Genomic DNA, 22,769 nt, shown 5'->3' on the forward strand with positions numbered 1-22,769 from the left:
AAAAAAGCAGGTCTGCAGGCAAATGCCTCTCATTAGTTCTGCTTCCTCACAGCGAGAGGGTTCCTGGTTCAAATTCTTCAAATCCCTGTTAGACAGGCCTTTTCTTTGTGGAGCTGTATATTCTCCGAGAATGCTTGGGCTCTCTCCAGGTACTTTGACTTCCTTCCTCCATCCAAAGGCATGCTTATTAGGCTGATTGGTGACTCTAAATTGCCCATAGCTGTGAGTGTGAGCATGAATGCTTGTTTGTCTCTATCCCAGCCCTGTAATTGACCAGTCCAGTGTGTACCCTGCTCGGCTGGGATTGACATCAACTTGGTGTAACTGTTAAACTGATGCCACAACAATTACCATACCCATATTTACATCCATGTAGATTCTTCATAGTTATCCAAATCTTCATCAGTGGGGCAACTGGACTTGATTGAGGTTCTTGAAAACATTTCCTCTCTCCTCCCAAAAAGTCTTCTTCAGTTCTAAAGTGACTGGAACCAGAGCTAGAATTTATAGCCTCCTTGGACCATCCTAATGGTCTGAGTGCTCACCTGACTGTCGTTTAGAAGTTCTTGCTCCAGCCCCAGTCACTTTAGAACTGAAGAAGCCTTTTGGAGGAGAGGCGAAACATCTTCAAGAACCTCAATCAAGTCCAGTTGCCCCCTTGACAAAGATTTAAAAGACCCACTCATTTCATTTTCTCTCACCTTTCCTCCTCTACTCTACCAAGGTTATTGTGATTGCTTTAGGGGGTTCCATTTGTGGACAGAGCTCTCAATCATGACATTACATTTGCTCTTTTTTCATTAAGTTAATAAATGAAGCAAAATAACAAGTAAAAAACACTTGGACATTACTCAGCATGATAATATCTAGGGGTATACTCACATAAGGCAGTTTGACTGAAGCAATGAGAAACCACATTTAGCACAGTTTTGTGGATTTTTACCAGCAAAGTGGATCTGAGGCTAGCGGTGCTAATGTTGCTAATGTTAGCCACTCTCTGCTAACCAATGTCAAATCATTAATCCACTAATGCCGTCATCCTATGTTATAAATTCTGCTCAGTTTTGACTTTTTCCCCAAGTGTTTCCTTTACTTAGAGTCGTTGATTAAGCATAATCCAAATTTCCATTTAATCAGATTTGATATTATTTGCCTAAGAACATTCCTATAAATAACTAACCATCAGTTTAACTAAGAATGTATTTGACATGCACTTGAACTTTAAAGTTGGATCCATGTCTCATGTATTAACATGGAGCAGGCAGGGTTTATGATCTATGCAGCAAATCAGCAAGAGGAATTCAAAGTATTTTGGCTTCACTCCCAGGCCTCTGTTGCTTTGTCTATCTTAATACATACAGAATAAAGTCTGGACTCTGAGTTATCTGAAGTTGAAAAACTACTCCCAGGCTGGACTGTTACGTGTCAGTCAAGGAGTGTCAGGGATTCCACCTGCTTGCTTTTCCATATTCAGTTTTTCTCACATCCTCCCTGCTCTATATGAAGGCGGTGTTTGTGTTGGAGGCTGCGTGGCGAGGCTGGTGAGACCAGAGTCAGGGCAGAGCAGCTGTCTGTGTGTACTTTACAAGCTGGTTTTGTTTGTTCTGTAGACACAGGAGGGGTCAGGAGGGTGTCAGCTTTGTCTTCTGTCCCCCTCTATGGTTATGTGTGTCTGTGAGTGTGTGTGTGTATCCGCCAGAGGGAGAGAGAGGGCAGGTGGGTGGGGTAAAGGGCCCAACAGACATGGTGTGGACAGGTGGAGGAGTCTCACATCTCATGGAGGAACCAGGTGTACTGTACCTGCCTTATTCTCTGTCTCTGTGCTGTGTTGGCCTTATTATATAGGTTATGTATAGTTTTGATATGAGTGATAGGGTTTTTTTAATTTACGTAAATGCTAGTAGTGTTATGAGTGAATAACTTCCTATCAAAATAATTGCAAGTTATAATTATATTAGTGTGAAACTGAGTTACAGAACATGTTAGCATTGCTAGCATCCACAGGCCTTTGATCTTCTTTGTAGGCTAATGTCCACATTCCTGTGCTGAATACCATCATTCAGTGCTTCGGTTATATACCAGCAGCCTTTATGAACAAATACATCAGCTGCTAGTGGTGGACGACTGTGTCACAGTTTAGACAGAGAATATGACCAGGATTGTAGGCCTGAAACGACGAAAAATATGTTGATACTTTAATCGATTTGTAATCCTGGTGCTGACTACAAAGGGATCCGACTAACTGTCTAGCCAGCAACGTGCGCATCCCTAGTTAATGCACCAAAGTCAACCAAAAGTCTATTTTTTTATCTTTAGAGAAGCTGGAACATTAGAATTATGACCCCATGAATTATTCCAAGATTACTAGCCGTTTTGATACCCATCATCAATTAGGTGTAATACTAAGAATGCCACTGTTCCACTTCAGCTGCTGCTTTCATAACTTTAAAACAAATGTCTTTTCTTTTTGTGCTGTTCATCAGGCAAAAAATGCATTTGGATACATTTTTTGACATATATGTGAACTGGAAGCTCTATTTCCAATACTCTATGATATGTCATTAAATTAAATGATACTGGAGATCCTTGCAGCTTTATCTTTTGCACTTCTCCTGCATGAAAGCGACTGAGAAGAGCTTTGGATGTGTTGATTTTGTGCCACATAGACAAAGCCGTGTTTAATTCTTTGGTATGTAGAATGAATTTACATAAAGAAACTGTATCCCGGCAGTCAAATGTATCTCTTATTAAGATTTACAGAAGAAAATGAAAAAAAGAGAGTTGATTTCATAAACTTGTCTTCTGCAACATTTGTGCCAGACCCCAAAAAGGTTTTGAGCAATCAGCATCATTCGAAGAGAACTGGTAGCTGTGGTCAGGTTTAGGGTTGTACTGGAAGGTGTTTTAAGAGGCTGCCACCAGTGTAGCAATTAGTTTGGATGAAGCTATAGTATAGCAGCAGGTTTTTTTCAGGAGGGCACTGGATTTCTTTATGAAATACAGAGCAAAGAACCGCCATAAGCTTTTAATGATGGAAAAGGTGTTTGCACTCATCTGGCGAGCTGCTTCAGCATGAGTTTCTGAGAGTTACAGGGAAGAGGGGGTTGTTACAGTGCAAGTTGGTATGCAATGGCTGCTGGTTGAGCGATTAGCTCAGATGTAGCCACAGCATTAGTTTACTAGAATTGGACCACATTTCTCTTTAAACAAGACTGTAGAGCCATACCAAAAGCTTTTCATGACTGAAAAGACGTTTTCTCTCTTCTCCAGACTGACCTCGGCATAACTTTTATTCACATCATGCTCCACTGTTTATATACGACACTAGCATCTGCCTGTCAACCTTGGTTGGAGCTGCGCAGGTGTACAGCCTCATTTTTGTCTTGTCACTCTGATTGGCCTGTAATGAATATGACAGACAGGATGTTCATCCAATCTCCTTCTGAGAATCTTTGGAAAAGTCCTGCCCCTCTTTAACACTTTGTATGGGTAAGGTCACGCTTGTGTATGCGGGTGGCCCGGGTTCAAATCTGGCTTTTCCACCACATGCCATTCCCTACTCTCTCATCCCTGTTTCTGGCTCTATCATCTGTCTTATCGCTCGATAAAAGGAAAACAAAGCCCAAAAAACAAACAATAACAAAAAACCTACCCTGACAGCAGCTACATGCATTAAAACCTGCTGTATAAAGGTTATCTGTGTTTTTGCTGTTGGTCTTACTCACTCTTGTAGGGCATATGATATTAATGTCAATTTAAGTGTGCTTCCTAACCAGCCAAAAACTCCTCACAGGGGCTTTAAATAGTCCCCATTAAAACTATATGGTAATTTAAATAGGCAGTTAAATAGGATGTAAACATGTGTAGAACAACATAAATGCTACATTATCAGGCACCATAAAAAAGAAATAAAGACGAATATAATGTATGCACAGCAATAAAAGCGCAGCATTAATGACAGTGATAAAAAAGAGACTATTTTCCATGATATCTTCCATCACCTGAGCTTTTATGACAGCTCCAAGAATTTTATTTTTACAAGTTTTGTGTGTTTACTAATATTTACTCACATATCTCCAGGAAAGTATATTTTTGTTCAAGCTCTAAATAAGTCAAATAAAGTCTGCAGTCTCGTGGTCTCAATCCTGCTCTCCTCTTGTTGTCCTCGTCGTCTTGATATGAGGAAACAGCGCCCCCCACGGGCAGACAGCGGTACTGCAAACCAGTCTCACTTTTTCTCAAATTGCTTTTTGATTTGATGCTTTTGGCATCTGAAATAATGAGAAAGGCTAAAAAAATGTTTATGGCTTCAGTTTGCAATGCAGACGTGCGCAATTTGTAGTTTTGAGTTGTTTTTCCTGTGCGTTTTAGAGTGAAAGTGGCACGAGAGTTTAACTCTTATTGACATAGTGTGTTTCAGGATTTATTTGTTATATAGGGTTATGCACACGTGGCTTTATCTTAATATTTGTCTCTCTGTTTGGGCTTTTATTTGGATCCTCTTCAGTGTAGAGAGGATTCCTGTACAATAGCTGCCAACTCCTGCCTCTCTCTGATGGTACCCGGGAGAGAGAGAGAGAGAGAGAGAGAGAGAGAGAGAGAGAGAGAGAGAGAGAGAGAGAGAGGGAGACAGGGGGCGAGAGAGAGAGAGAGAGAGAGAGAGAGAGGTTAGGAGCTCCAGATGGTGTTTAAACGCAGACAGAAGGCTACAGCGAGGACAGAGAGAGAGGAGGAGGAGGAGAGAGCCGCGTTACTGCGCACAGTGGGCCCGCACGCTCCACTCATCACTGAAGACAAAACAACAAGTACGAAAAACACGACATTGTTCACTGACGGGGGGAAGAAAGCTTCAAATAAGCCCTGCTGAGCACTATTTTCTCCGGGAGAAGTGAATATTTATCCAGCAGCCTGTGAAGGAGGCAGGTCGGCGGAGGATCGGCGGCGCGTAGGGAGGAGAGGAGGAGAAGGATCGTACGCTGAACCGCGCGGTTTAGAGTGAAGAGAAACTGTGTTTCTAAACCAGAAAAAGGAACCGAATTGATCACCCCGGATGTATAATGACTTGTTCCTGACAGCACGGATCGTGGCTGGACTGTGAACTAAAGAAGAGGGTTTAAAGTTGGAGGTCTAATAGGCGCACCCTGCAGACAACAGGACCCGCATCTTCATATTTTGCGTTTTTACGCAAGCACTTGTGGACTTTACAGCAACAAAAGAAATACTTTTGCCTGCTTTAACAGAACCAGAGGACATTTTTGCGGTTGAAAGTGTTTTTTTTCCTTCTGTCTGGGATGGTTAATATGTGCATGAGAGCGGATTTACATGACTGGGATAAGTTGTGATTTTTTTTTATCACACTAACGTCAACACCAGAAGCTTTCTTTTAAAACTGTAAAACCAAAGACATCAGTGTGCGTAAGGATCCTAGATTTTTCCTTTGTTGATATAACTGAGAAAAGAAATACCTCATAATTTATTAAACCTGGAAAGTCAATAACCATTTTGAACTCCCAAAGGAAAGTTAAACATTGTCTTTTGTGGCAGACTCTGGCTTCTACCCCTATTTCCTCTCTATACTTCCAAAACAAATAAAAAAGGAGGATAACACCTGAATAGTTTCCAGAACTATTGAGCAAAGGCTTTACCTTCTTTGTTTTCCCAAATAATGAGGATTGAGACGGTATAAAACCGGTTTAAGACACTCTTCGGTGTGGATTATCACCGCTTCTATTACCTCAGACTGACCTCGACCTTCACAAAGTAAGTACAACCTGGAAAGTCAAGCAAATTATGGGAAAGGTTTGATTTGTTAGTGGTGGGAATTGCCTGTCTTCTGATGGACTGGGGCTCCTTGGTCCTAATGAACAAGTGCTTCTTTAGTGAGGGGTCACCAAGCTTCAGTATCTCAAATTCAAGACCCATTCTAGTCAACATGTTTGCAGCTTTGTCGGTCCAATGGGAAGACAATCAACCTGCCTCTTCTCCTCTATTTATTTATCTTCTATTGAAACCACTAATTCTACATTTTAGTTATCTTTTAGGGTTGAAGTATATTAATGTCAGACTTAGTTTTCACTTTAGAGTGAACACAATTTGTTGAGTGACCAGAGATGGAGTGAAAGAGCGAGAGAGAGACTTAAGGGGTGTTTCATGTGATGTTTGCCCCATCAGCCTGAGCCGCACATCAAAGTGATGCTACACAAAGTGATGACACTAAATCTTTGCTCTCCGTGAACTTGGTGTCCACCTTGGCTGGGTGATGTTGTATGTGTGAATTGATCCATTTACCCTGACCTGAACTCCAGCATCCCTCCTCCTTTCTATGTGCTTTACTGTGCATCACCATCATAGGAGTCTGAAAAGGAAACTTGTAGAAAAAGACTTTATTTTATTTCTGTTACACAGTAGAAAACTTCTAGAGGCACTAAAGGAAGAGGAAATGTTAAACAGGAACACTATGTCAGCTGAAGGACACAAAAACAGCTGAAAATGTATCATGTTGGGGATGGTTTCTAACGGCTCTGGTGACTGTGGGGGGACACTCCCTGAGAAGAAACAAGTCCACCCAGAGGTTCTCTCCCCCCCTTTCACTTGAACAGCCTCAGCAGCGCTCTCTTCCGCCGTTGAGTGCAACAGTAAAACACTCAGGCCATTTTCTCTGCAGGACGCGGCCCTGTATAATTGGCCCTGGTAAATATCATCTGAATAATTGAACAGTTGATAATAGTCTCGAAACAATGGACGGGGAGGTTGCAGAGGTGAAACCGCAGTGCACACACCCTGCCTCACCGCACATTATACTTCCATCACCACCACCACAAACGGGCATCTCTTCCTTTTCTGCCTCCATCGTTAAGGCAGATGTCCCCTCTTCATCGTTAAGTAGCTCTCTCTTAAAAGGCAGGCCATTCATTATGACCTCAGAGTGTTTATTTAGTTCATATGGACCACAGATACATGAATGAGATGTATGAAGCATACTGCAGGGCTTTTAGAGACAAAATGCTTTCTACTACAGAAGCAGCATCAGGCAGCAAAGTCACTGTTATTGGTTAATTGATATCTTTATTCCACAGATGTCAAGAATATTGTAGATAAAAGATTAATATCTACATTAATGTTAGGTCTACATTAGACTTTAAGACTGGTTTAAATTGAAATATGGACTCAAGCATTTCCAGTTTACGCTGTGTAACTAATGTTATTACATATTTACACCTAATCATAATCATGCACAAACTGTGCGACCTTTCACATCTTTATTCTGCTTTTTTGTTATTTTTTTCACCAAGTCTAAGTCCTTGTATGTGAATACCCGTACTTGCTAATTGTTAATGAACTCGATTCTCATTAAAGCATGAACAGGCAGAAAATTCAACTCAAAATGAAACAGAGATGCAACACAAGACAGATAAACCTAGACATCCCTGCTTCTCGTCTACAGCGCAGCAATTATTCTAATGCACGTTTCTATGATTTCAGCCGTTCTTTAAATAAAAAATATCCATCTACTGTTGAAAGCAAAGACTAAATGCACTAACCAGTGCATTTTTTCTTATTTAAACCTATTGCAAAATGTTTTGTGTGTTCTTGGAAGAAAAATCACAGAATCACTTAATTTACTCCCTTTTTTTCTTCTTGTTTATTCACTCTGCGACCTACTGCTGCTATTCTAGACAAGACTTGACTTGTATGTTAGCACTATGGTATCAAAAAGACAATATTGTTTGTCCTCTTGCATGATGCATGTCCTTCCTTTTATCTTGGTTCCTGCAGATCCTTGAAAAGTCTTAAAATGTCTTAAAATGGACTTTTGAGAGCTAAGGTGGGGCTGTGCGGCGGCGTAGGGGTTAGCCCTCACAGCAGGAAGGTTCCTGGTGCACCTTGGACTGGTGACCAGTCCAAGGTGCACCCCGCCTCTCGGGATAATGGGTTAAGCAGTGTGGATAATGGATGGATGGAAATTTAAGACCTTAAAACTAAGGTCTTAAATTTTTGCAGTCACTTTGGCTAAGATATGTCTTTGGCCAATCTTCATTTCCAGGCTAAATTTCTTTTATTTTATAATTATTTGTAGAATATTTTTGTTGCATATGTTTTGATAAATACCACTATATGCTATATATTATAAGAATTGAGGCATCAAATGTGTCAGAAATCATGAAATATGGGTATATGACCAAAAAATTTCTTTGTCGTTTACCATTTGACATTTCTTTAATATTGCATTAAACCAGAGCATACACCTCTGCCCGATGTACTGAGAAATCTAGATCTCCTTTTGTTTTTGAAGTAAGTGGTATTAATTTCTCTTCTCCGAAGTTGGATTCTTAAAAGTGAGCAAGAAACTTGTTTTATACCTCATTTTAGTCTATCAGTGTCATCTGATGGAGGTAAAAAGACTGTCTGCACCTGACTTGGGTAAAGCTCCTGTGTTTACTGTATGAGAGCGTGGGCTTGTTGAGTGTGCTTTCTGCATGTGTGTGTGTGGTAATTATTGTGATCTAAATGCGGGCCGTGCAGGTGAAACTGGCTGGCTCCTAATTAATGAGTGGAGCAGATGGCCTCGGGGTGGGCGGTGAAGCTGCGAGTGCACAGCAAGCCGGTCAGGTGGTCAACACGACACAGTCACGCACACCTGGACCGTCACAAGCTAGACCAGACATCAGGGCTGTGTTTGTATGCATTTACATGCCTGTGTGCCTGTAAGGAATTTCCTGTTAGTCAGCAAACAAATGTATCATATCATGAAAGCTGTCTTATGATTTGCATTTTAAAGTTCTGAGCCAGAGACGATCATTTCTAGAGAAATCTTAACCACAGAATACCAAAGAAGACTAAAAAAATCCCCCATAACTTCAACACATCACTGTCTCTTGTTTTAAACAAAGCAAATAAGCAGCCTTGGTTTTCTTACGTCATGAACATAAACCAACAAAAACAGCAATGATTGAATCCAAACCTTATCAGTAGTTATAGCTTCCTTAGAATCTGCAGAGGCTTGGCTGCCATTACTGTTCACTTTTTGTGTCACAAAATAAACAACGCTTATTTGAAACTTAATTTAAAAGTTAGGGCTAGTGTAGACTAGGACAGTCTTTCTCAACCAGGGTGCCTTCTCACATCATCAGAGTGCCTTCAAAAGGCTTCAAATTGAAGCAAAAACAACCATAAATATTACTTACATTTCCAACATTAATAGTCAAAATTGTCTCATTAGCCTTTTTCCTCAAATTATGTCAGCACATGAATAAGGCATGTCAGTGAGAACTGCACAAGAATTGGGTTTTTCTTTTATTTCCAGTTCTGCAGGTTGACCATGTGCCTTTATGGTCTGTGTGCCCATTCCATGAAATAAAGGCATTTTAACTGTTTTAAAAAGGTGTTTTAGAGCCATGGTTCTCACCTAGCTGCAGTCTCTTAAATGCCAGATCATGACCCCAATTTTAAAGACATTTCAACAATGCATTTTTATTCAGTGAAAAATGTTGCAGTTCAGATCTTGGCTGAACCAAAATATATGGCTGAAAAAAGGCAGGATGAAACAGATACTTTATATACCCCATTCCATAGTACATATATAGTATGTAAAATTCTTCCAATTACCCAGAGATATGTGGGATTACCACATTATAATGGAAAAACAGTTTTGTTAGCCCCAAAAATGAGATAAGTTATGAGTTAAAATATTGCAACCCATGCCTGGGTCCTGCCCACCAGTTTCAATATTTATCTGTAAACCCTTGTTAGTTTGAATAGTTTCACTGATAAATCCTAAAAAATAGTCTATGCATACATTTCATGCCAAAAGATATTTGTATCAACTACTTAGTGACTGTTTTCTTATGTTTTTAGTCAAGATGTGCAAATCTAATTTTGGCAGCTGAACCACCCCCCACAAGTTTAAGTTTAAGTTTAAGTTTAAGTTTATTTATTTCAAGGATAGCCCCTTGAGATGCATCATCTCATTTTCAAGGGGGTCCTTACAAAACAAATACAATCATCAGTAGTACAAAATCATAATTAGAGATAAATCCAAAACACAATACAGAAACATTTAAACGTAAAGACACCCACTCCACACACACACTCACAATCACTCACATTTAACACAAGTCTGTTTTTATTTTTAAAAACATATATAGGGGGGGATTGAGGATAGTGGATAGGGTTGGAAACGGGGATGAGAGAGTAGGGGAGAGACATGGGAGAAAGGAGCTGCAGGCCTGGACTTGAACCTGGGCCACCTGCATACATGGAGTGCAAGCTAAGTACTAGGCCACATGAGCACTTCCCGAGGTCTTTGGCATCCCCCCTAGGGGTCCCACCCCAGGTTGGGAACCAATGCTATAAGCCACATTATCAATGAAACTGTATTTAGAGCTAGGAAAAACAAAAGTAAAGCCTCAATTGCTTGTATACATAAAGATTTGGCCTACACAGAGAGAGCCTAGCATTGGCTCCAAATCTAGGGTCTGGTATGATCAACAGATATGTAGACCAGTTTTTTTCAGGTTTTTGTCCATGAAACAATGAAAATTAATGAAAGCAATCTATTACTTTTTCATTTTTTGGAGTTTTGGAGGGCTGCTCGGCTTTCCTTTGATACTTGAAAGGGGGGGCTCCAGGAAAAAAAAACACTGGGAAAACAAATATTGCATGTTAAGTGTCTTGAAATAAGATGTTCCATCTAAATTGGGGAGTATATCTCCAGTCACTCCAGATGCTTAAAAATAACTGTAATAGAATGTTTTTGACCAAGATAGGACAAAAACACTGGCTTAGATATGAGTTGTTGCAGTTTTTGCATCTGTAAAAAATAGCCCGCTGTTTTTCCAGAGAAACAAACAGAAGCTCTGGAGTACAGAAATGCAAACACAACCTTCAATTGATGTCTCAAACATATTCAAACATTTTATGTGTTACAAATTTGAGCTGCACACAAATTCGGAACTAACTTAGTATACTGTGTAAGAATGCAGTGTTATTTAAGGGAGAAACAAGGAAAAATGTATTTGTTCTTTGATGTAAGAAAATCAGTTTAACTCCACTCAAGTTTTTTCACTGTGAAATACCACAATGAATAAGCTACAAGCACAACAGCTGACTGTAAATGTGCTGGATGTTAGTTAGGAGTGGGGTAGCATAAAGTCAACCCCAACTAAGAGTCCAATTAAGAGACTGCATATTTTTATTCTCTCTGCCTCTTCTCTAATGGGTTCTTCTTCACTTTTCATACAAAGCTCTGCATCTTCACATCTAAAATGTAGTGTATTCTCTGTAAAATTCAAAGTGTGTGAAAGTTTGAGAAAATTATGGGATGGAGGCAGTGATGAAGTGACTTTCCCGGCGCTGAATCTCTATGGTTTCACTGCTGTTTATCCTAATACACAGTGGGAAAGACCAGTGTGGTTCTGGCCGCCTCCTTCTCCATCCTCCATCCTCTGTATGTGTGTGTGTTGGTTGACTTTCGCCTGCTCTGTTCCACATGTGTTTGACATTACTGTGACAAGGCTGCCCAGCCTCTCGGGGGAGATGGAGAATGTCAGAGAGTAGAGCGGAGAAGCGAACAGCTTCCCAACATCTGATGGAATGAGAAACACACTCGCTGGATGGCCGGCCCGCTGACGCCACAGCGTGGGAGCAGAGTGGAGGGTGGAGGCCAAGTAAAACCCCCAAAAGTGTGTGTGAAATATCTCTCTTTTCTGTGATTGCACCACATATATTCCCAAGAAAAACTTTCACAAACAGACACATAATCAAAATTCTTCCAGTGCTAGCAGGGCCCAGCTCTGTCTTGCATCTGTTGGGTTTCTGTTCTCTAGATTTCCATGCTTGTAGAGCAGGTGAAGAGCTATCAAACATACCTGAAACTCCAACATTCATAGACAAGCTAAATACTTGTTGAATTGCCACTTCATTACTTCAATGTATGCAGCATTGACAAATTGCATCCTCAATTATGTGTTTAAAAGCTGGCAAATTTTCCCTTGCACGGATATATCGCTTCATGAATGCAACTGCAAACAAATGTCACAGCACTGCTGATTTGCTGAGAGAAAAAAAAATACTTCCTCCTCCTCCCTTCCTTGTCTTGTGCCTGCTTCACCTCCTGCTCTGCCTCCTCACCTTTTACTTCCACATGTTCCCATTGACTTCTGTCCTTCTTTTGACCCCTCCTCCCATTCTCCCAGCAGCACCTTTCCTCCTTGGTCACGTTAGGAAGTGTGTTCAGATCAGAGTCAGACACAGGAAACAGCTGGGCTAATCTACAGTAGCGCTGAGCTCTGTGTTAATCAGGCCAAATGGACGGGTCAACAGAGTAAATGGGAAGTTTGTACTGCCATCGCTACCTGATATAATGGACCCTTCCCTTTCCTCGTCCCAGACACTGAGGGTTTTTATCACAATTGGGGGGTAAACACGTACAAAAGAGCACAGATTGACGTTATTAAGGCCTCCGCTCTGAATCAGTCGTCTCAGGGCGTGTGGGGAAGTGCTGCCGGCGAGAAGCAGGCAGGCAGAGATTGGAGAGGAAGGCACTGCTCTCTTTCTCTCTGTCTGTGCCTCTCTCTCTTCGTGTACACTATTTGTGAAATTAAAAAAAGCCGTTATCTCTTGAAAACAGATCCTGTGCCACACAGATGGTTCCGTCTCTCTTCGAATGGGAGGCTGAGCCGCTGAGTGCCGTTGTGTTACCAGTTAGCTGTGCAGACCTTAATCTCGGCTCCAGCCTTCCTTCCTCTGCCTCTCTCTGTCGCTCTGCACTCACACAAACTCTTTGCCTTCAGATAAAAGTTTGGCCTGTGTAAAGTCCTAATTTCACATGAAGATGGACATTTTAGCCTCTCAGAGGTGATTGAAGTGCAGAGGGAGGAAGGTCAGAGATGTTTTTGATATGTCAGAAGGTGAGAGTGAGTTATCAGCTGGCATTTAAAGAAAGGAGGCTCAGTGGGGTGTTTGGTTTTCATTCAGTGTTTAGAGTAGAACCTCGCAGGTGGATTATTTATTCTCTGTTAGGAGAGGTCTTTAGGTGCATTTGTAGGCTTTCATATAAAAACAGTGAGTGTCATTATGTAAAAAACAAAAACACAACTGTTGGAGAGGAGTTATCCGCTGACCCTAATATCAGTGATCTCTGGGTTGAAGGATCCAAAACTCAAGCCAGAAAATTTCACTGCTAGTTTTTACTTACAATTGTGTACAGTACATTGTACACCTCAGCACAGGCTTGATTCAGACCCTCTAATGCATTGGTTCCCAACCTGGGACGCTGTCTGTTCTGAGGTTAGATGTATATATATATATTTTTTATTGAATCATGATATGCAACATAATGTGTTATAGCCAACCTTAACCACTATTTTTAAAGGAAGAAAATCCATTAATTTTAAAGCAAAAAAGTTAACATTTCAAAGGGGGAAACCAGAGATTACAAAGTTGTTTATTAACAGGAAAAAAACTTAAGAATTGCACAGTTTAAAATGTAGGATATTTACGAGAAAAACTTGCAAATTTTGAGTTCATAAAGTCAAATTTTGAGAATAGAAACTCAAAAATGTCAAATTTAAAAAATCCTACATGTACAATAGCATTAGCCCCAAAATTTACAAGAAGCAAAACTGAAAGTGGTGGTTGGATTCTGGACTTCATAATCTTTTCTAAAAAAAGTTGTGATTCACTTACATTTGCAACATTTTAAGTAAAAAAATGTCTGCTTTTTCTTTTAAATTTCCTACTTTTAAACTTGAGAATTTAGAGATTTTTCTTAAAATCAACAAAACCTCTCCGTGTTGTTTTCAAGAGTGGCCCTAATACACTCATAATAATGGAGAGTATACATTGATTTTTGTCAAGAACAAGTGTGTTTGGGCCTACTATGTTCAGATTTTGTCAGTGAAAACAATTAAAATTGATTTGAATTTTTCCATTAGTTCCTCGAGGGCTTTAACCTGACACGCCAGATAGATTTGTTTCACACATCCATCTGGGAAAGCTTCAGTAGGAAACGTTTGAGAAAAGGCAGAGAATTTGAAAAAACTCAGAGTGTGATTGGATGAACGTTCTGTCACATCTCTACGGGCCAATCAGAGCAACAAAATACGTGACGTAGCTGCTATCAAGCTGCGCATGTGCCGCTAGTGATGAATAACAGAAAACTGCTGTTCTTCTAACGGAGAAATGCTGACAAGTTCTAATAAAACTGGCGCTTTAGCAGCATCCACGCTTATCTCCTCCTCTATTATTGCACCGGCCTCCTGCTGCTGCTTGTTTATGTCACGACTCTGCTGCACTTGAAAGTACTGCCTCTCATCGCTGATTGGTCCTGTCACTTTCTAACCGGGCCCAAACGGTTCAGATGGGAGATTTGCAAGATGGATTCACCAGTGAAAAAACAAAGAAACGGGCATATCCATCTGCTTTGCAAGGTTAGGAGGGCTTAGCTTTTCTCAGATCTGAGTAGGGGGGGTGCCCGAAGGAAAAAAGGTTGGGAACCCCTGCTCTTTATAAATGAAGGTCATGCAGTACTATTGTTACGTGCAGACAGTTAAAAGGAATAGACACAGGAAAGTGATATAGATGATACAAAATATATAATAATAAGAAGACTCGAACCTGTGTATGTTGAAAACCAGGCAGGTTTGAGGTCAAGAAGGATGAGTGGTTCATTAGGAATTTGTTTGAACTTACCATCTAAGCATGATTATATGCAAGGACATGTCTCCTCTGTCTTAACATAGATTTAGTTTTCCTTTAAAAACCACTGTGCAGTATCCTGCTGGCCTGTTGTGAGTAAAACAGTAAAAGCTGTACAGTTAGAAATGAATAATTTAAAACCAACATGTTCTAATAGAGTCTGTCAAACTTCTCGTGATCTACTAAAGGGTTGTTCCTTCATGGTGCCACTGTTTGCCGTCCACTAACTTCACATGACAGCAGGTCATCATAATTCACCAATTAGCTCACATAATCACAGGCACCGCAGTCACTCTCTGTCTTCGCCGCTCACTCTGTTTTTGTGGTGGCGTCCCGTAGTCGGCTCGTGTCCCAGAGGAGGAGCTGGTATTTATTTCAGCAGCTTCCAGCATGAGCTGGCTGTGGGCTAAATGAAGAAACTGTCAAAGCTTCTCTCTAACCTGTCACATGAATGTCCCCCCCCAACACCACCTCTTTCTCTTTCTGCTTTGTGTTCGTGTGAAACCTATGGGGTCCGGCTGGATAATACAGAGCACCCTGCCCATGCCTGGCTAATGTCAGGAGCTATTGTTGCTGTGCCTGCGGGCCAAATGAAGAGGCATGAGAGCGCTGGCAGGCTGCGGTGAGCAGTTCAGGCTACAGACAGTGTTGTCAGCGCTGACAGCTCCATAGTGACAGAGCAGACATTTAACGCTGAAATGAAATGAAATTCATGACAACAAGCAGGAGAATGACTAATCTGCTGTTTGTTTTCCTATCTGAGCTGTAAGTGACAGCTCAGTGTCAGGTTTTTAATGGTGCACAAAGCATAGGAGGAAAAAAATAAGCAGCTACAGTTTATATTTGTATGTAAAAAGTCAGAGGAGATGCTGCTGTTACTGATGTGTGTGTGTGTTGCCAGGGTCAAATCTAAGTCTTTTGTGCTCCATAAATCAGCAGCAGCAGTGGCGGCGGCGGCGGTGACGTAAGAACAAACAGAGCCGCTCTCTGGCTGCAGCTGGCTGGAAAGAGGGAGAAACAGGAATACAGAGAGGGGAAAGAGAGAGCAGGACAGCAGCTGTCAGGCCTCCATCGCACACCTGTCACACAGGAAGTGAGCGCTGGCCACTGTTTCCTGGATACACCTCCTCAAACAGCGCTCCTGGAAGAAACGGAGGGAGGACATCTGCTGTGAGGGGGAGATGGACAGGTGGACTGCCTGATGTGATCAATAGATAAAGAGATTTGCTCTATATGACAGAATAAATGTCTAACAACAAGAGGTGGAAACAAATGCTTGATTAGAAATTTCTCATGGCTGTTTTATCCGCTCCAGCTTTAGTTTGGGTCTGTTTGCATGTGTGTGTGTCAAGATTAAGAGGATGTTTGTGTTATCGCAGAGCGCTGTGACAGACAGGTCACTCTGTGGAGACTCCAGCTCTAACTCTCCCACAAATACAATAAGCCCACATGTCCTAAACTTAACAGCAGGACATTCCCACGCTTTCTCTTCTCAACCGCCTCCCCCCCAACCCCAACGTACCCAGCCTCCCCCCTCTTCTTCCCTCCTTCTCCCTCTTATGACCGATATGAACTAATCCAGATGTAGTGTAGCCGCTCACAGATGTACACATAACTCTCTTCACATGGTTTCTCCCATGTTCTTGCTTTCCCCAGCCTTTTTCACCACTCACATCACAGTCTCAAAGCGAAATCAAACAGGAAGTGATGTCACAGTGCTGCTGATGAGGCACTTGGATCTGTTGTCTTGCTGTCTTCTCCTCCCAGCCTCCTGAGCTGCGCTCTCGCTCACTCACGTTGCTGTTGGTAGAGAAGCTCTCCTTTGTTTGTCAGGCTTGTCAGACTTGGTCCTCCTGAGGCCCCCCTTGCCCTATTCCCAGGCTGCCCTTCATGCTGCCTGTATGCAATTAACGGAGTAATTAAAAGCCTGATGAGCTAATTGGTGCTGGGTGAGGCTGCAGGTGTTTGGATCAGGGAGTGTATTTATGGAAGTGCATTTATTGTAAACATCCCCCAGCAGAGGGGGGCTCGGTTTACACATAGATTGTCTCTTTGTAGCAATTTTAAATATACATGTTTTGGGATTGTTATGTTGATGTTTCACTGAGTGAAGCCATGATGGGTGAGCAAAGACAATGGTAGAATGAATTCATTAATTGATTTGATTTTGTTCGTTCATTTATACCATATTGCCACAGGAATAATGTTCCCTCAGGGCAAGGTTTCTGGTTTGAATCCTGGTTGGAAAGGGCCTTTCTGTGTGGAGTGCGTGTGTCGATACTCCAGCTTCCTTCTCACAGTCCAAAGACATTCTCGCTAGGTTCATCAGTGTCTCTAAATTGCCTGTAGATGTGCGTGTGACCAATTATGGGATGAGCAGTGTAAATAATGGATGGATGGATTCATACTCATTAATCTGCCACAATAACCAAATTTTAAACTTCAGTATCATACCAGTAAAAATGTAAACTATGTCAATACAGTGTATGCCAGAGTTTGCATGCAAAGCTTCAGCACCACCAATACAGTCAATCATAAAAATAAAAGAGAATGCATAACTTTATGTTTAAAAACACAAAATGTTCAACATTTGACAGCCCTATATGCTATAGAAATTATGTTTTAATAAAGGAGTTTGGCTGCCTGGCCGATACCAGATGTTTTGCTGAGATCTGTCATACACAGGCCACACAACAGCAATCTAGAATATAACAGGTGTGGTAGTTTGCCTCATTCTTTATCATACTGTGTCAATCACTAGTGCAAGCATGCATGCAGTGTATCAGCTAGATATTTACTCATCAGTTGGGAGAAAGAAACTAAACCAGAGCCAGTTAACTGCAATGCCTGGTGAGGTTAGAGTCAGTGTGATAAATGAAGGGTAAATAGATCCTCAGTTTCTTCATAGGTCTGGCTTCGGTTTCAAATTAAGCAATACTTGCTAGGATTAGCTGGGTCAAATATTACAACTCCCTACCTGTTATTTATAAAGTTCTATGGAGAGTACTTTAGGGTTTTGAGCACTACTTTGCTTGTTTGATGTGGAATCCACTGCCAGCCATCCGAAACCTTCTTGTTACAATGTACTGGGGGACACTTAACATCCATTATTTTGTGAACATCTGGGGACCTTGACATGCACCAAACAGTGTCAAACCGGTAATCGATCCCATGACCAGTGTATCAAGACTATAGCCTCCAAACATGGGTGTCCGCTCCACCAACTGAGCAAAACATACGCCCACATGAATTGAACTTGAAATCAAAAGCAACAAAATAACATTTTAAGGCAAACCAAGCAAAAAAGCTGTGTAGAAGTAGGGTTAAAATCCAGAACCAAGTGAAGAAGTTGCACCGGTTTTCTTTGCTAATATGTTATATTGGCATATTATTTCTGACTGATTTACAATACCAAGGCAGCTTTTATTCAGCTAAAAAAAATACTATTTAGGCATCGGCACCTTTTTAAAAGTATTGAGTAAGCATCTAGTATTGGAAAAAAACAAACGATTCCCAACCCTAGGTAGAAGACTTACTTATTTTCCTCCCTAACTGGAATAACTTGCAGAACACCCTACATCTGAAAAATCTAGTCTCACTGCATCATTTGAAAACTACACTTTGGCACTCATCTAGTTCTTCTGCTTTTCTCACTTTAAATTCAAACATTTAGAATAACACTTACAAATATTTATGGCCAAAATAATACAAATATTAATGGATTGACAGTATATACAATGTTACAGTTGAGCCATTCTTTGGTGGTATGATTTAATAGTGAGCTGGCGTGGAAAGTAAGGTTGGTAATTATTAAAACATAGATTGAATCACAATATGGCCTTCTGCAATCTTCAAATTACAAAGGGTGCAATAATTCTTTAACCCAAAATGCGAGAAAATATCATTTTAATACAGTGTTTTTGCAGTAGAGATGTTATGTTTTTATTAATCAGTATGAAAATGACACATACGTGATCATTCCCTCTAATACAACAATCCATATTCAGTTTGCAATATGAGTCAAAATAAGCGCAATCAGATAGTTTTTCAGAATAATTCAACCCAAGTTTAATCCATCCAGATATCTTTATCAATATTGTTGAAAAACCAACAGATGAGATACTGTGATTGAATAGGTCTTTGTGTACTTGTACTTTTTTGAGTACATTTTAAAATCAGTATTTTTACTTTAAATTAAGTATATTTTGGGAGAAGTAATGTACTTCATAGAATTTAAAAAGCATCAACTGGCCATATTGTTTGGCTTGGACTACACATGACAGGCAGAAGCACATAGCAGGAGAATTATTACACATCACATCCTAAAATAGTTGTTTGCATTTCTCTTTATTATAAAGGTGTGACTTTACCTCTTAAATTGTTTTTACTGATAAGAAAATATCATGTTTTAACTCTGTAGTAGCTACTCAATACTTTAAGTAAACTTTAAATTAAATACTTTCACTTGAGTAGATTTATAAACCTGTTACTTATACTAAAGTAAATTTAAAGCAAAGTAACTAAACTTTTACTTGAGTACAAAAGTCTTTTACACCCCTGTAATTAGTGAGTAATGTGTTTTTAGATGGAGCCACAGGTGAGATTCTTAGCCTTGTGCAGAGCTCTGTTTCCACACAGTATAGATCTGGTTAACTGGATATTAAGATTATGACACGTGTGATGGAGCTCACTTACTGAGCTCACCTGAAAGAAGAAGAAAGTCTAAAGTTAAGTCTAAATGTGGCAGCCTGAGGCTGAGCTCTCAGCTGGCAAAATGAGGCATGTGGCTGACAGGACAAGGAAAGGAAGATGTAGACGAGAGGGAACAAAGGAGAGTTATCATACAGAGCAGAAGCTTCATGTAAATCCTTCTCTCTGTCTGCCTTTCTGTGTCTCTGACCCATTCCCAGATGTGTATGTGCAATCACCTCCTCATATAGCGCCTGTGAGCATCGCTTCCTTGTCTCCTACTTCCTCCCCATCTCTCTCTGTTTCCCTCCCCTCCTCTCTCTGTGGCAGCTGTGCTGGTGATGGCTGTGTGCCCATGGTGCAAGCTGGCTGTGGGGTCCCAGGTGGCCCACATGACAGTTATTGATGTTCAGGTGTTCAACTCCTCTCACACAGAGACCCCGGAGCCACACGCACACAAAGATGCACATGAACAGATGCACATGCATACAAGCATGCACTCCAATGTAGATCACATGCAGACGCAAAATACATGCAAGTCGTCATGTGTTTGCACAATTATCAACAAAACTGTGCGTTCCTCTCCTGCTGCTGAGGAAATACAACAGAGGATTCATGCACACAGCTGCCGGGCTGTCTGGCGAACGACTAGGATTACAGTTTCAAAACAACAAGCTTTTCATTGTGAAAATGTTTGCAATCTAATTTGTAGTATCCAGAATTTGTGACCCTTTTCTGAGCATGTGTATATGTGGTGGGGGAGCCGGTGTTGGTACCAGTGCCCAGTGCAGTCCTAACACACTCCAGATGTGTCTGGCTAGCCGGGGAGTTGTTCTTGGCACAGCCGCCTCAGCTGAATGTCACAAATACTTTCCTTTATTTAGGAATGGCTCTGGGTTAGTGGCTGCAGAGAACGAGGAGGCGAGGATGGATGGATGGTTCGCGGAGTGAAAAGAGAAGAGGCAGATGAAAAGAGTAAAATAAATGATTAGCAATGTAGAAGGCGGCATGGGAGAGGGGGGAGGGAATAAGAAGAGATGTAGAAGGACAGAAGATGGAAAAGGAGGAGGAGGAGGGAGCGGTGAGCGAGCGAGGCAGAAAACGTCTCCAGTCTAGCATCTGGATTTTATTAGCAGCCGTTGGGAAAATCTGAAAAGGAAGTTTTTTCTCCGCGAGCACGTCGGCAGCAGTGATATGCTGCTCATAACCACTTCACTGCCGACGAGAGGAGCCAGGCCCTCCCAGAGGAGAACAGATGGTCGCTAGAACTTCAATACAATTACATCAATAACAGCTTTCACAGATATAAGCACTGTGTGACAGAATCCCTGCAGCTCTGAGAGGCAGAAGAACAACTCCTCTACCCTTAGCACCTCTGGCTCGACATACGTTGTCTTTAATCCGTCCTCACTCCCCGCCTGTCCTCAAGTTAGCCTTGTTTTCCCTGCCAGTTTAAAATCTGTGACATGTCATTGATTTGCTCATGGTAAGCTGATCAAAGACAGCATGGCTTTTGCCATTGCTTAATAAGTAGAACTCCTCCGCCCGCCCCTCATCCCATTTTTTTTTTTTTTTGTTCAGCATGTTTGTTCAGCCGGCGCTGCATGTGTACTATCACAGGGATTCTCAAGTAACATAGGGGAAAATATGTGTTTGTGTCCACAGCGTGAGCATATGCATCCAACAAACTTTGTAAGCATATGTGTGCACATCTGTGTATCTATTTGTGTGCGTGTGCAAGCTCTGCACAGGCCTGTCTCCCACCCTGTCATTAGTGAGAGCTTTAAAGCCTCTGAACTCTAAATCAGCTCAAGATGAAGTGGAGTCTGCGATCTGTCTGCAGAGGCAGCTTGTGTGCCGACACATAAATACACACTCTCTCTCACAATCCCATTTTACCTGTGACCAAGTTCAGACTTCACACTGATAACAACCTGTACGGCAAAATACAGGCCTATAAGGCGCAGGGGAGGGGGAAAAAAAGTGATGTTTTGTAGATTGCTCCAGGTCAAAAGAAGATTGTTCTACTGACGTCAGCAGTCTGTCTTTCTCTGAATGCCATTTATGCCCACTGCATCAGAGCTGAGGTTGCTAGGGGTGCTGTATCCTTAAGTCTGAGGTCCAGGGCACAGGGCTACAATCCCCATGTTTTGATATGAAGGCCTGGTGGGAGGCTGGGGGCCAGGGGCTCAGGCTCTGTTTGTGTGGACTCCTCAGCGGCCTGATAGGGAACAGATGTGGGAAGGCAGGCGGCCGGGCAGCCAGCCAGAGCAGCTGGGAGAAATTAAAAACAACAGCATTCCTGGAGACTGGGGGAATTACAGTGCGAGAGAGGGAGGGGAGAGGAGGAGCGGGAGACAGAGAGGGAGAGTTTTAAGGCTATGTGGTCACTGAAGAGAGTCTCTGTGGAGAACAAGAGATTGAATAGACAGGGGGGGATTTAAGGGGACTGCTCTGCAGCGGTTAGCTAAAGCTAATAAGTTGCAGCTGTATTTCCAGTGGAAGCACGCATACACTCAGATGCACAGATGTACATACAGTCAACATATGCCATTGTGAAATGTTGCCATAGTGCATCAGAGTGGCCTTTTAATGTCTTGTTCTTACATGATGGTATTTACTTATGTATGATTGTGTGTGTTTATTTTGAAGGGCTTGAGTGAGGGCATATGTCTTTAAATTTATAATGAGACCCTAGAATGGCTTTAGAAAGTTACACAAACCACTGGAGTGTGTGCGCAGTCGTACAGCATATGATCTGTGGTTTGGTGTGTCTCTCAGTGAATTGTTTTTCATCTTGTTTCATCATGGCACAAGGGGAGAGTTGAAGACAGAGAACATTTTTAGAACTCAGACTGCATACTGTTTCTTTCAGTGAGCAATCCTTTAGCCCCAATTACGTCAAACGTGCAGACATGCAGCTGTTCAGAGAGCTGGAGGAACACAGGGAGGTAGGCAATGATTGCACCGTATTGTTCATTTTTTTTGCATGATATTTTATACTGAAAGTTGTATCCTAAGCTCATCTCTATTGATCACACAGAACTAATTTGTGGGGTGGATAGAGCAGCATGGTCCAGACCCTGACCTTAGGTCTGTTTTACTCGATGCACCACTCCACTTCCCTTAGTTTGTGTTTGAGCACAAAGCACAATGGGAGCACAAATGGCCACAGATGGGTTGGCAGACCTAGCAGACTTCCTAATGTATTAAAAGTCAAATCCAGAGCATGGTGTGTATGTGCGTGCCCACTCCCTGTAGCTGGTCAGATTAAACAGCTGTCTTTAATCCCACGGTGGGAGCAGACACACAGGCAGGCTGGACGGAGCTCGTAATCCACTCCTCCTCTCCATCTCTTGCCTCACCTTTTGCAAAAAGAGAAA

General features: G+C 41.6%; 1 protein-coding gene across 7 annotated transcripts in view; it reads left to right on the forward strand.

The window, feature by feature from the left end:
- cbfa2t3 (CBFA2/RUNX1 partner transcriptional co-repressor 3) overlaps positions 1–22,769 on the forward strand; it is a 67,388-nt gene that overhangs the window by 12,247 nt on the left and 32,372 nt on the right. Inside the window, exon 1 of one of the 7 annotated variants that reach the window (XM_041817214.1) lies at positions 4,719–5,760. The exons of the other annotated variants lie outside the window; for them this stretch is intronic. The gene's annotated coding sequence lies outside the window, so the exon portion shown is untranslated. Of the gene's footprint in view, positions 1–4,718; positions 5,761–22,769 lie in introns of those variants that run through there. 7 annotated transcript variants of the gene reach the window in all.

The sequence above is a fragment of the Cheilinus undulatus genome, linkage group 1 (genome assembly GCF_018320785.1).
Source record: "Cheilinus undulatus linkage group 1, ASM1832078v1, whole genome shotgun sequence".
NCBI lineage: Eukaryota > Metazoa > Chordata > Actinopteri > Labriformes > Labridae > Cheilinus > Cheilinus undulatus.